This window comes from Plecotus auritus, assembly GCF_963455305.1.
Source record: "Plecotus auritus genome assembly, chromosome: X".
In the NCBI taxonomy this organism is placed as follows: domain Eukaryota; kingdom Metazoa; phylum Chordata; class Mammalia; order Chiroptera; family Vespertilionidae; genus Plecotus; species Plecotus auritus.
Window position 1 is genome coordinate 45,141,232 of NC_137784.1, and position 14,484 is coordinate 45,155,715.

Below are 14,484 nucleotides of genomic sequence, written 5' to 3' on the forward strand. Positions count from 1 at the left end.
ATCCCCTCTTATTACTGTATTATTCTCAATCTCTCCCTTCATGTCCATCAAGATTAGCTTTATTATTTCGGTGCTCCTCTGTTGGGTACATAGATATTTACAAGATTATATCCTTTTGTTGGATTTATCCCTTTATCATTATGTAGTGTACTTCTTTTTCTCTTATTACAGCCTTTGTTTCAAAGTCTACTGGGGTGTGCAAAAGTAGGTTTACAATTTTAAATACACAAAACAGTGTTTATTTTTGTATTATTATTTATTTATTTATTTATTTATTATTGTATTATTTAGTTATTAACTTACTTTTGTCTACCCTGTATTTTGTCTGATATAAATATTGCTACTCCTGCATTTTTTTGTTTCCATTCACTAGAAAAAAAATTTTCTATCTTTTCACTTTCACCCTGCGTAAATCTTTTGTTCTGAGGCAGGTCTCCTGAGGACAGCATATATATAGGTCATGTTTTTGTTCCTAAAATTTTTTAAATCTTTATTTTTGAAAGTATTACATATCTCCCCTTTCTTTCCCCATTGACCTCTTCTAACTTGCCCCTCCATCCTAGGCCTTCACCACCCTATTGTCTGGGTCCATAGGTTATGCGCATATGCATAAAAGTTCATTGGTTGATCTTTTCCCACTCACCCACCCTCCCCTGCCTTCCCTCTGAGGTTTGACAGTCTGTTCCATGCTTCTATGTCTCTGGGTATATTTTTGTTCATCAGTTTATGTTGGTTATTAGATTCCACATATGAGTGATATGTGATACTTATCTTTCTCTGACTGGATTCTTTTGCTTAGCATAATACTCTCCAGGTCCATCCATGCTGTTGCAAATGGTAATCGTTCATTCTTTTTCACAGCTGCACAGTATTCCATTATGTAAATGTACCACAACTTTTTTATCCACTCATCTGCTGCTGGGTACTTAGGCTGTTTCCAAATCTTAGTTATTGTAAACTGCACTGCTATGAACATAGTGGTGCATATATTCTTTCTGATTGGTGTTTCTGAGTTCTTGGATATGTTCCTAGAAATGGGATCACTGGGTCAAATGGGAGTTCCATTTTTAATTTTTGAGGAAACTCCATACTGTTTTCCACAGTGGCTGCACCAGTCTGTGTTCCCACCAGCAGTGCATGAGAGTTCCCTTCTCTCCACATCCTCCCCAACACTTGTCGTTTGTTGACTTGTTGATGATAGTTATTCTTATAGGTGTGAGGTGGTACATCATTGTTGTTTTGATTTGCATCTCTCGGATGATCAGTGACTTTGAACACTTTTTCATATGCCTTTTGGCCTTCTGTATGTCCATTTTGGAGAGGTGTCTATTGAGGTCCTTTGCCCGTTTTTTGATTGGATTGTTTATCTTCCTTTTGTTAAGTTGTATGAGTCCCCTGTAGATTTTGGAGGTTAACCCCTTATTGGATGTATCATTGGCAAATATGTTCTCCAATGGAATGGGCACTCTTGTTATTTTATTGATGGTTTCTTTTGCTGTGCAGAAGCTCTTTATTTTTATGTAGTCCCATTTGTTTATTTTCTTCTTTAATTTTTCCTAGGCGATGTATCCATAAACATGTTGCTATGAGAGATGGCTGAGATTTTGCTGCCAATGGTTTTTTCTAAGATTTTTATGGTTTCACATCTTACATTTAAGTCTTTTATCCATTTTGAGTTTATTTTTGTGTATGGTGTAAGTTGGTGGTCTGATTTCATATTTTTGCATGTATCTGTCCAATTTTCCCAACACCATTTATTAAAGGAGGCTAAGTGACTGAGTTGAGAACTTTAGGCTTGAGAGGTATCCCATAGCATATTGCCTCAAGCCCTGTTTTCTGGTGCCCCACTCAATCAATCAACAAATATTTACTGTGCACACTCTATATATTCTCCCTGGATGGTTTATCCACTCCCATGATTTCACTACTATTTGTATGTTCATGACCCCTAAATATTTACCTCTATCTTAGCACTCTCTAGTTTCAGATTCATATATCCAACTGCTTGCTGGCTATCTTCAAGACATCTCACATTCAATAAATCCAAAATTCATCAATTATCTTCCCCCCTGACACATATTTACCCTCTTCTGAATATCAGTGACTATACCTGAGTGTAGTGAAGAAGCAAATCACACCAGTTATTTATACAAAGAAATCTATTTAATAAAGAGGGAATATGCTAATTGACCGTCATGCCCTCACAAGATGGCAGCACCCACATCCAATAAAGAGGGAATATGCTAATTGACTGCCATGCCCACACAAGATGGTGGCACCCACAGCCACAAGATGGTGGTGCCCAGTCCCCTCAACCCTGCCTCATCTAGCCAGAGTCCCCTGGTCCCCTCAGCCCTGCCTCATCCAGCCTGAGTCCCCCAGTCCCCTCAGGTCTGCGTATTCCAGCTGGAGTCCCCCAGTCCCCTCAGCCCTGCCTCATCCAGCCTCAGTCCTCCAGTCCCCTCAGCCATGCCTCATCCAGCCAGGGTCCCCCAGTCCCCTCAGCCCCACAAAGGAAGGCAGGTGGGAACAATCATGCCAGCAGGGGAGCAGTTAGGTGTCAATCAGGCCAGCAGGGGAGTGGTTATGGGGTTATCAAGCTGAAAAGCAGAGTGGTTAGGGGCAATCAGGCAGGCAGGCAAGTGATTGGTTAGGAACCAGTAGTCTCGGATTGTGAGAGGGATGTCCGACTGCGCAGCAGTCGGACATCCCCCAAGGGGTCCCAGATTGGAGAGGGTGCAGGCTGGGCTGAGGGACACCCCCCCCATGCACAAATTTCGTGCACTAGGCCTCTAGTCCCATATAATAATGAGGAAATATGCAAATTGACAATCACTCCAACACACAAGATGGCCACCCCCATGTGGTCAAAGATGGCTGCCCCCATGTGGACACAATATGGCTGCCAGAAGATGGCCAGCAGAAGAGGGCAGTTGTGGGTGATCAGGCCAGCAGGGGAGGGCAGTTGGGGGCAATCAGGCCTGCAGGGGAGGGCAGTTAGGGGTAACCGGGCTGGCAGAAGAGGGCAGTTGGGGGCAACCAGGCCTGCAGGGGGAGGACAGTTGGGGGGACCCAGGCCTACAGGGGAGGGCAGTTGGGGGGAACCAGGCCTGCAGGGGAGGGCAGTTGGGGAGGACCAGGCTTGCAGGGGAGGGCAGTTAGGAGTGACCAGGCCTGTAGAAGAGGGCAGTTGGGGGCGATCAGGCCAGCAGGGAAGAGCAGTTAGGGGTGAACAGGCTGGCAGGGGAGGGCAGTTATGGGTGACCGGGCCAGCAGGGGAGGACAGTTGGGGGGGACCCAGGCCTGCAGGGGAGGACAATTGGGGGGGACCAGGCAAGCAGAGGAGGATAGTTAGGGGTGACCAGGCCTGCAGGGAAGGGCAGTTGGGGGGCTACCAGACCTGCAGGGGAGGGCCACTGTGGAAACCAGACCAGCAGAGGAGGGCAGTTAGGGGCAATCGGGCCAGCAGGGGAGCAGTTAGGCATCGATCAGGCTGGCAAGGTAGTGGTTATGGGGTGATCAGGCTGGCAGGCAGAAGCAGTTAGGGGCAATCAGACAGGCAGGCAGGCAAGTGGTTGGGAGCCAGCAGTCCTGGATTGTGAGAGGAATGTCTGACTGCCCATTTAAGCCAGATCCCAGTGGGCAGTTGGACATCCCTCAAGGGATTCCCAGATTGGAGAGGGTGCAGGCTACGCTGAAGGACACACACACACACACACACACACACACACACACACACCCATGCACGAATTTCGTGCATTGCGACTCTAGTATAATATAAAAAATTAAAAAGGCAAAAAAACGGAGACATTGAGGTATCAGAGAGATGGTAACTGCAGGAAGCCATTGCAATCTCTAGGGGTAGAAGAACAAAGGGATGAAGTTGCTTAATTGCCAAAATATACAAAAAACTCATACAGTTCAACAAGAGGAAGCCAAATAATCCAATTAAAAAATGAGCAAAGGACGGAGCCATCTGGAAGGGGAGAATGGCCTTTTTTAGGAACTCATCAACACCACCAATCAGACAGGCCTTGGAATAGCCCCGCAACCCAGCAGCCACTCCAGCCAAAATCCTGCTACCCCAGCTGCAGACCCGCGGACCCTGGGACCTCCACCTCCAAAGGAGCACTGCTTGGCAGCAGTAAGTGCAACCTCCCCCTCCCCAGTGGCAGAACTCCGGATTTGCGAGTATCTGGATTCACGCGTTTCAGCCAGATTCACGTGTTTCCAGCCACGCAGGGCACTCCACTCCTGAGGCAGAGCTTGGGAGCCACTGAGAGCCCCCGAGGGTATGATTCTGCACAGACAAGGGCGCACAGCCCCTCAGTAGAAATTCTGAATTCCCTCTTCTTGAATAACTGCCCACATTCACCCCAGCGGCTCAATCACAGTGCCAGGACACCTCAGAAAGCATCAGAACTCTGGGCCCAGCAAGCGCACCTCCACAGAGGTGAAGTTGCAACAGGCAGACACCCTGAGCCCATCTACCCACAGGGCACTAGAGGGAGCCACAGTGAGCTCTCCCTGGGTGCGATCTTGAACAAGCTGGGGTGCACTCCCCCCCAGCAGTAGAAGTTTTGAATTCACTCATCCTGGATACCGGCCCACAGGCGCCTAAATTGCACAGCTACACTGCCAGGGCCCTTCAGAGTCCTTCAGTGTGCCTCGATGGCAAACGTACTGCGGGTGCTCCTGTGAGCCACCACTGGGAGTAAGCACCTATCCACCACAGGGGCAACAGCAAAAGCTGGGTCTGCCCACCCCAAAACTGCAGAACTCTGGGCACCACTGCCATGCCTTCCCCCTGAGACCCATGACCCCAACAGACGGGTCCTGGGTGCCACTGTGAGTCCCTGCTGGGCACCCATGATTTCAATTAAGGGTGCAAGACAGCAAAAATTGGGACACTCCCCTCCATGCGGCTGACTTCTAGACACTGCATTTGTGCCTCTCAAGCTCACAGCCTACATCAACAGAACCCAAATAGCTCAAGTAGGGAGCTACACTAGATTAACAAGCCCAGGAGAACTAAGAGATTATGCCAGTAGCACCATCCCCAAAAGAACCTGGGTAGCAAAGCAATTGGATCTACAATTAAAACATTACAGGAAAACATGGAATACAAAAAAGCAATCCCCAAAGGAAAGAAAAAGAGGAACCATCAGAAAGGGAGTTAAATGAATTCGAGGCTAGCAGCTTATCAGATATAGAATTCAGAGTAATGGTTATAAGGATGTTTAAACGGATGGATGACAAATACACACAACTCAATGACAAATACACACAACGCAATGAGAACTACAAGGAGCTGAATGAGAATGTCACCAACATGAAAAGGAACCAAGAGGAGATGAAGAATGACATAGCTGCAATAAAGAACACAATGGAAGGCTTAAACAGTAGACTAGAAGAGGCTGAGGACCGCATCAGCGCATTAGAAGTCAAGGTAGGAAAAAACACACAAACACAGCAGCAACTGGAAAGAAGACTTAAAAAGCAAGAGAAGAGCCTAAGGGAGCTTTGGGACAACACAAAGCGAAACAACATTTGCTTAATAGGGATACCAGAAGGAGAGGAAGAGAAGCAAGGAATAGAAAACCTGTTTGAAGAAATAATGACAGAAAACTTCCCTGATATTGGCAAGAAAAAAACTATGCAAGTCCAAGAAGTACATAGAGTCCCAAACAAGTTGAACCCCAAAAGACCGACACCAAGACACAACATAATTAAATTGGCGAACACTAATGACAAAGTAAGAATCTTAAAGGCTACCAGAGAGAGACAGAAAGTTACTTACAACGGGTCTCCTATCATAATATCAACTGATTTCTCAACAGAATCACACCAGGCCAGAAGGGAATGGAATGAAATATACAAAGTGATGCAAAGCAAGGGACTGAATCCAAGAATACTATACCTGACAATGCTATCATTCAAATTTGAAGGTGGAATCAGGAGCTTCACAGACAAAAGTGCTAAGAGAGTTTATCACTACCAAGCCAGCAATGCAAGAAATGCTAAAGGGAGAGCTGTAAAAAGAAGAAAGAGAAAGGAAAGAAGAAAAACCAACACTAAGGAAAAATATGACAACAAACCTGTCCTTGTCAATAATAACATTAATTGTAAATGGATTAAATGCACCAATCAAAAGACATAGGGTAGGTGAATGGATAAGAAAACATGACCCATATATTTGCTGTCTACAAGAGACCCACCTGAGAGCAAAGAATTCACACAGATTGAGAGCAAAGGGATGGAAAAACATTTTTCAGGCAAATGGAAATGAGAAAAAAGCTGGGGTTGCGATACTTATATCTGCTAAAATAGACTTCAAAGTAAAGGCCATAACAAGAGATTAGGAAGGCCACTACATAATACTAAAGGGAGCAATTCAACAAGAAGATATAACTCTGGTAAACATATATGCACCCAATGCAGGAGCACCCAAAAACATAAAAAATATCCTGGAAGATATGAAGGGAGAGATCGACAACAATACCATCATAGTAGGAGACTTAAATACACCACTGACATCACTGGATAAATCCTCTGGACAAAAAAATCAGCAAAGAAACAGCAATTCTAAATGACACACTAGATCAGATGGACCTAATTGACATCTTCAGAGTATTTCACCCCAAAGCCAAGGAATGTACGTTCATCTCAAGTACCCATGGGACATTTTCAAAAATAGACCACATATTGGGTCACAAGCAAAGTCTCCCCAAATTCAAAAAGATTGAAATCATATCAAGCATTTTCTCAGACCACAATTGTATAATATTAGAAATAAACAACAATAAAAACATTCAAAAAATTTCAAACAATTGTAGACTGAATAGCATGCTACTAAACAATGGTTGGGTTATCAATGAGATCAAAGGAGAAATTAAAAACAAACTGTAGACTAATGGCAATAAAAACACAACATTGCAAATCCTATAGGACACAATGAAAGCAGTCCTGAGAGGGAAGTTCATAGCGCTACAGGCATACCTTTAAAAAAAAAAAAAAAAAAAAGGTAATAAATCATCGAACTCAACAACTCGAAGAATTAGAAAGAGAACAACAAGAAAAGCCCACAGTTAGCAGAAGGAAGGAAATAATAAAGATCAGAGCAGAAATGAATGACATAGAGACCAAAAAAAAAAAAAAATACAAAAGATCAATGAAACCAAGAGCTAGTTATTTGAAAGGATGAACAAGATTGATGAACCTCCAGCCAGGCTCACCAAGAAGCAAAGAGAGAGGACCCAAATAAACAAAATAAGAAATGAAAGAGGTGAAATAACAACAGACCCCACAGAAATACAAAGGATTGTTAGAAAATACTATGAACAACTCTATTCTAACAGACTAGAAAACCTGGAGAAAATGGACACATTCCTAGAAAAATACAATCTTCCAAAACTTACTCAGGAGGATTCTAAAAATATCAATAGGCTGATAACTATGGAAGAAATTGAAGCAGTCATCAAAAAGCTTCCAGTAAATAAAAGCCAGGGGCCAGACGGCTTCACAGGGGAGTTTTACCAAACATTCAAGGAATTACTAAAACCTATCCTCCTCAGACTATTCCAGGATATTCAAGAGGAAGGAACACTTACAAGCTCCTTCTATGAAGCCAGCATCACCCTCATACCAAAACCAGATAAAGATAACACAATGAAAGACAATACAGGCCAATATCCCTCATGAACGTAGATGCCAAAATCCTCAACAAAATTCTAGCAAATCGAATCCAGCAGTACATCAGAAAGATCATACACCATGACCAAGTAGGATTTATCCTGGGGATGCAAGGATGGTACAATATTCACAAATCAAAAAACGTGATACATCACATAAACAGATTGAGAGATAAAAATCACATAGTCAAATGATTTGATGCAGACAAAGCATTTGACAAAATCCAACACCCTTTCTTGATAAAAAATCTCAGCAAGGTGGGAATAGAAGGATCATACCTGAACATAATAAAAGCCATATATGACAAACCCACAGCCAACATCATACTCAATGGGCAAAAACTAAAACCATTTCCCCTAAGAATAGGAACAAGACAGGGATGGCCACTCTCACCACTCCTCTTCAACATAGTGCTGGAAATACTAGCCATTGCGATCAGATAAGAAGAAGAAATAAAAGGCATGCAAATTGGAAAAGAAGAAGTAAAACTGTCCTTATTCGCAGATGACATCATACTGTACATAGAAAACCCAAAAGACTCCATCAAAAAATTATTAGAATTAATAAATGAATTCGGAAATGTAGCAGGATACAAAATTAATGCCAAGAAATCTATGGCATTTCTACACACCAATAATAAACTTACAGAAAGAGAGACTAAAAAAGTAATCACCTTTACCATCACACCAAAGAAATTAAGATACCTAGGAATAAACTTAACTAAGGAGGTAAAAGACCTATACGTGGAAAACTACACGACACTGAAAAAAGAGATAGAGGAAGACATAAACAGATGGAAGAACCTACCATGTTCATGGATTGGTAGAATCAACATCATCAAAATGTCCATACTACCCAAAGCAATTTATAAATTCAATGCACTTCCCATTAAAATACCAACAGCATATTTCACAGACCTAGAAAGAACTTTCTAAAAATTCATCTTGAATAAAAAAGATCCCGAATAGCTGCAGCATTTCTGAGAAAGAAGAACAAAGTAGGGGGGATCTCAATACCAGATATTAAGCTGTATTACAAAGCCACTGTTCCCAAAACAGCCTGGTACTGGCACAAAAACAGACATATAGATGGAATAGAATACAGAACCCAGAAATCGACCCAAACCACTATGCCCAATTAATATTTGACAAAGGAGGCATGAACATACAATGGAGGCAAGACAGTCTCTTCAACAAATGCTCTTGGGAAAATTGGACAGATACATGAAAAAAAAAATTAAACTAGATCACCAACTTTCACCATACACAAAAATAAACTCAAAATGGATAAAGGACTTAAACATAAGATGGAAAACCATAAAAATACTAGAGGAATCCACAGGCAAGGAAATCTCAGACATATGCCAAAGGAACTTTTTCACTGATACTGCTCCTAGGGCAATGGAAACTAAAGAGAAAATAAACAAATGGGACTACATCAAAATAAAAAGCTTTTGCACAGCAAAGGAAACCATCAATAAAACAACAAAAAATCCCACTGCATGGGAGAACATATTTGCCAATGATATCAATGATAAGGGTTAAATCTCCAACATTTACAAAGAACTCATACAACTTTTTTTTTGATGGTTACATGTCCTTTATTTTTGACATTTGGATTCCCAAGGTCACACAGAATTGATTTAATAAATGTCCTTTCACTTTATCTTGCTTTTCTAATTGACTTAATTGTGTAGGCTTGTATTGTCAAACCCTTAATTTAATCACAAATGGAACTAAAAAATAATCATTTTTCTGATGCAATTAGAAAAGATACTGGAAACTTTGAAATTAGAACACTAAACGTTACCAAAACAGCTTAATTGTCAGACTAGAATTGGACTCTTCCCTCTAAGTTACAAAAATTCTTATTGACTCATTGAAAACTTCTTACCCAGAATTAATAACTGTCCAAAAAGAAATAGCGTGTTGTAAAGAGGTGTGCTTTTTTGTTTGTTTTGTTTTATTGTTTTTTTAACATATTTTTATTAAAGTATTATATGTGTGCATATCTTACCATTGCCCCCCCCCACCCAACTCCCATACAAGCCCTCACCCCCCAATGTTTTGCATCCGTAGGTTATTCTTATATGCATGCATACAAGTCCTTCAGTTGATCTTTTATTTCTTCCACCTCTCCCTAACTTTCCTGTAACTTGACAGTCTGTTTGATGCTTTACTGCCTCTGTATCTATCTTTTTGTTCATCAGTTTATAATGTTTTATATTCTCCACAAATGAGTGAGATCATGTGGTATTTTTCTTTCATTGACTGGCTTATTTCACTTAGCATAATGTTCTCTAATTCCATCCAGGTTCCTACAAATGGCAATAATTCCTTCTTTTTTATGGCAGCATAGTATTCCATTGTACAGATGTACCATAGTTTTCTGATCCAGTCATCTGCTGACGGGCACCTAAGCTGTTTCCAAATCTTAGCTATTGTAAATTGTGCTGCTATGAACATAGGGGTGCATATATCCTTTCTGATTGGTGTTTCTAGTTTCTTGGGATATATTCCTAGGAGTGGGATTACTGGGTCAAATGGGAGTTCCATTTTCAGTTTTTTGAGGAAACTCCATACTGTTCTCCACAGTGGCTGCACCAGTCTGCATTCCCACCAGCAGTGCACGAGGGTTCCTTTTTCTCCGCATCCTCGCCAACACTTGTCGTTTGTTGATTTGTTGATGATAGCCATTCTGACAGGTGTGAGATGGTATCGCATTGTCGTTTTGATTTGCATCTCTTGGATAATTAGTGACTTTGAACATGTTTTCATGTGTCTCTTGGCCTTCCTTCTGTCTTCTTTCAAAAAGATTCTATTTAGGTCTGTTGCCCATTTTTTAATTGGATCATTTATCTTCCTTTTATTAAGTTGTATAAGCTGCCTGGAGATGTTGGAGATTAAACCTTTATCAGTGATACCATTTGCAAATATGTTCTCCCATACAGTGGGGTTTCTTGTTGTTTTGTTGATGGTTTCTTTTGCTGTGCAAAAGCTTTTTATTTTGATGTAGTCCCATTTGTTTATTTTTTCTTTGGCTTCCTTTGCCCTAGAGGCGGTATCAGTGAAAAAGTTCTTTTGGCATATGTCTGAGATTTTGCTGCCTGTGGATTCCTGTAGTATTTTTATGGTTTCCCGTCTTATGTTTAAGTCCTGTATCCATTTAGAGTTTATTTTTGTGTATGGTGTAAGTTGGTGATCTAGTTTCATTTTTTTGCATGTATCTGTCCAATTTTCCCAACATCATTTATTGAAGAGACTGTCTTAACTCCATTGTATGTTCATGCCTCCTTTGTCAAATATTAATTGAGTGTAGTGGTTTGGGTCGATATCTGGATTCTCTATTCCATTCCATTGGTCTATATGTCTGTTCTTGTGCCAGTACCAGGCTGTTTTGAGGACAGTGGCTTTGTAATACAGCTTGAAATCTGGTATTGAGATCCCACCTACTTTGTTCTTCTTTCTCAGGATTGCTGTGGCTATTCGGGGTCTTTTTTTATTCCAGATAAATTTTTGCAGAGTTCTTTCTAGGTCTGTGAATTATGCCGTTGGTATTTTAAGGGGGAGTGCATTGAATGTATAGATTACTTTGGGTAGTATGGACATTTTAATGATGTTGATTCTACCAATCCATGAACATGGTATGTTCTTCCATCTGTTTACGTCTTCCTCTATATCTTTTTTCAGTGTCCTGTAGTTTTCTGCGTATAGCTCTTTTACATCCTTGGTTAAGTTTATTCCTAGGTATCTTAATTTTTTTGGTGCGATGGTAAATGGGATTGCTTTTTTAGTCTCTCTTTCTGTAAGTTCACTATTGGTGTATAGAAATGCCATAGATTTCTTGGCGTTAATTTTGTATCCTGCTACATTGCCAAATTCATTTATTAAGTCTGTTAGTTTTTTGATGGAGTCTTTCGGGTTTTTTAGGTACAATATCATGTCATCTGCAAATAAGGACAGCTTTACTTCTTCTTTTCCAATTTGGATGCCTTTTATTTCTTCTTCTTGTCTAATTACAATGGCTAATACTTCCAGTACTATGTCAAACAGTAGTGGTGAGAGTGGGCATCCCTGTCTTGTTCCTGTTCTTAAGGGAAATGGTTTTAGTTTTTGCCCATTGAGCCAAACCGGTTTTGGCTTCATAGTATTTTTTAACAATCCTTTGTATTTCTGTGGGGTCTGTTGTTATTTCACCTCTTTCATTTCTGATTTTGTTTATTTGGGTCCTCTCTCTTTGCTTCTTGGTAAGCCTGGCTAGAGGTTCGTCAATCTTGTTTATCCTTTTGAAGAACCAGCTCCTGGTTTTGTTGATCTTTTGTATTGTTTTTTTGGTCTCTATGTCATTCATTTCTGATCTGATCTTTATTATGTCCTTCCTTCTGTTCACTGTGGTTTTTCTTGTTGCTCTCTTTCTAATTTTTTGAGTTGTTGAGTTAGATCATTTATTAGCATTTTTTCTTGTTTTTTGAGGTAGGCCTGTAGAGCTATAAACTTCCCTCTCAGGACTGCTTTCATTGTGTCCCATAGCAATTGCATTGTTGTGTTTTTATTGTCATTAGTCTCCAGGATGTTTTTAATTTCTTCTTTGATCTCATTTGTAACCCAATCATTGTTTAATAGCATGCTCTTCAGCTTCCAAGTGTTTGAATTTTTTGGAATGTTTTTATTATAGTTTATTTCTAATAGTATGCCATTGTGGTCTGAGAAAATGCTTGATATGATTTCAATCTTTTTAAATTTGGGGAGACTTTGCTTGTGACCCAATATGTGGTCTATTTTTGAAAATGTCCCATGTGCACTTGAGAAGAACGTATATTCCGTGGCTTTGGGGTGAAATGCTCTGAAGATGTCAATTAGGTCCATTTGATCTAGTGCATCATTTAGAATTGCTGTTTCTTTGCTGATTTTTTGTCTAGAGGATTTATCCAGTGATGTCAGTGGTGTATTAAAGTCTCCTACTATGATTGTATTGTTGTCAATCTCTCCCTTGATGTCTTCCAGGAGTTTTTTTATGTATTTGGTTGTTCCTGTATTGGGTGCATATATGTTTACCAGAGTTATATCTTCTTGTTGAATTGCTCCCTTTAGTATTATGTAGTGGCCTTCCTTATCTCTTGTTAAGGCCTTTACTTTGAGGTCTATTTTATCAGATATAAGTATCGCAACTCCAGCTTTTTTCTCATTTCCAGTTGCATGAAAAATGTTTTTCCATCCCTTCACTCTCAGTCTGTGTGAATCCTTTGCTCTGAGGTGGGTCTCTTGTAGACAGCAAATATATGGGTCATGTTTTCTTATCCATTCACCTACCCTATGTCTTTTGATTGGTGCATTTAATCCATTTACTTTTAATGTTATTATTGACAAGGACATGTTTGTTGTCATATTTTTCCTTAGTGTTTTTGTTTCTTTTTGCCTTTCTCTTTCTTCTTTTTACAGCAGTCCCTTTAGCATTTCTTGCATTGCTGGCTTGGTAGTGATAAACTCTCTTAGCCCTTTTTTGTCTGTGAAGCTCCTGATTCCACCTTCAATTTTGAATGATAGCATTGTCAGGTATAGTATTCTTGGATTCAGACCCTTGCTTTGCATCACTTTGTATATTTCATTCCATTCCCTTCTGGCCTGGTGTGTTTCTGTTGAAAAATCAGTTGATATTCTAATAGTAGATCCCTTGTAGGTAACATTCTGTCTCTGTCTGGCAGCCTTTAAGATTCTTACTTTGTCATTGTTGTTCGCCAATTTAATTATGATGTGTCTTGGTGTCGGTCTCTTGGGGTTCAACTTGTTTGGGACTCTATGTACTTCTTGGACTTGCATAGTTTTTTTCTTGCCAATATCAGGGAAGTTTTCTGTCATTATTTCTTCAAACAGGTTTTCTATTCCTTGCTTCTCTTCCTCTCCTTCTGGTATCCCTATTAAGCAAATGTTGTTTCGTTTTGTGTTGTCCCAAAGCTCCCTTAGGCTCTCCTCTTGCTTTTTAAGTCTTCTTTCCAGTTGCTGCTGTGTTTGTGTGTTTTTTCCTACCTTGTCTTCTAATTCACTGATGCGGTCCTCAGCCTCTTCTAGTCTACTGTTTAAGCCTTCTAATGTGTTCTTTATTGCAGCTATGTCATTCTTCATCTCCTCTTGGTTCCTTTTCATGTTGGTGACATTCTCATTCAGCTCCTTGTAGGTCTCATTGAGTTGTGTATATTTGTCATTGAGTTGTGTGTATTTGTCATCCATCCATTTAAACATCCTTATAACCATTACTCTGAATTCTTTCGCTGTTAAGCTGCTAGCTTCAATTTCATTTAACTCTCTTTCTGGTGATTCCTCTTTTTCTTTCCAATTGGAGTTGCTTTTGTGTCTCCCCATGTTTTCCTGTAATGTTTTAATTGTAGATCCAATTGCTTTGTTACCCAGGTTCTTTTGGTGATGGTGTTACTGGTGTAATCTCTCAGTTCTCCTGGGCTTGGTAATCTAGTGTACCTCCCTACTTGAGCTATTTGGGTTCTCTTGATATAGGCCTGCAAGCTTGAGAGGCACAACTGCCGTGTCTAGAAGTCAACAGCCGTGGAGGGGAGTATCCCAATTTTTGCTGTCTTGCACCCTTAATTGAAATCACGCGTGCCCAGTGGGGACTCACAGTGGCACCCAGGAACTGTCTGTTAGGGTGATGTGGCTCAGGGGGCCTGCCCTCTGGACAGGTGTGACTGTGATGCCCAGAGTTCTGTAGTTATTGGGTGGGTAGACTCAGCTTTCACTGCTGCACCTGTGGTGGATAGGCGCTTATTCCCAGTGGCGGCTCACA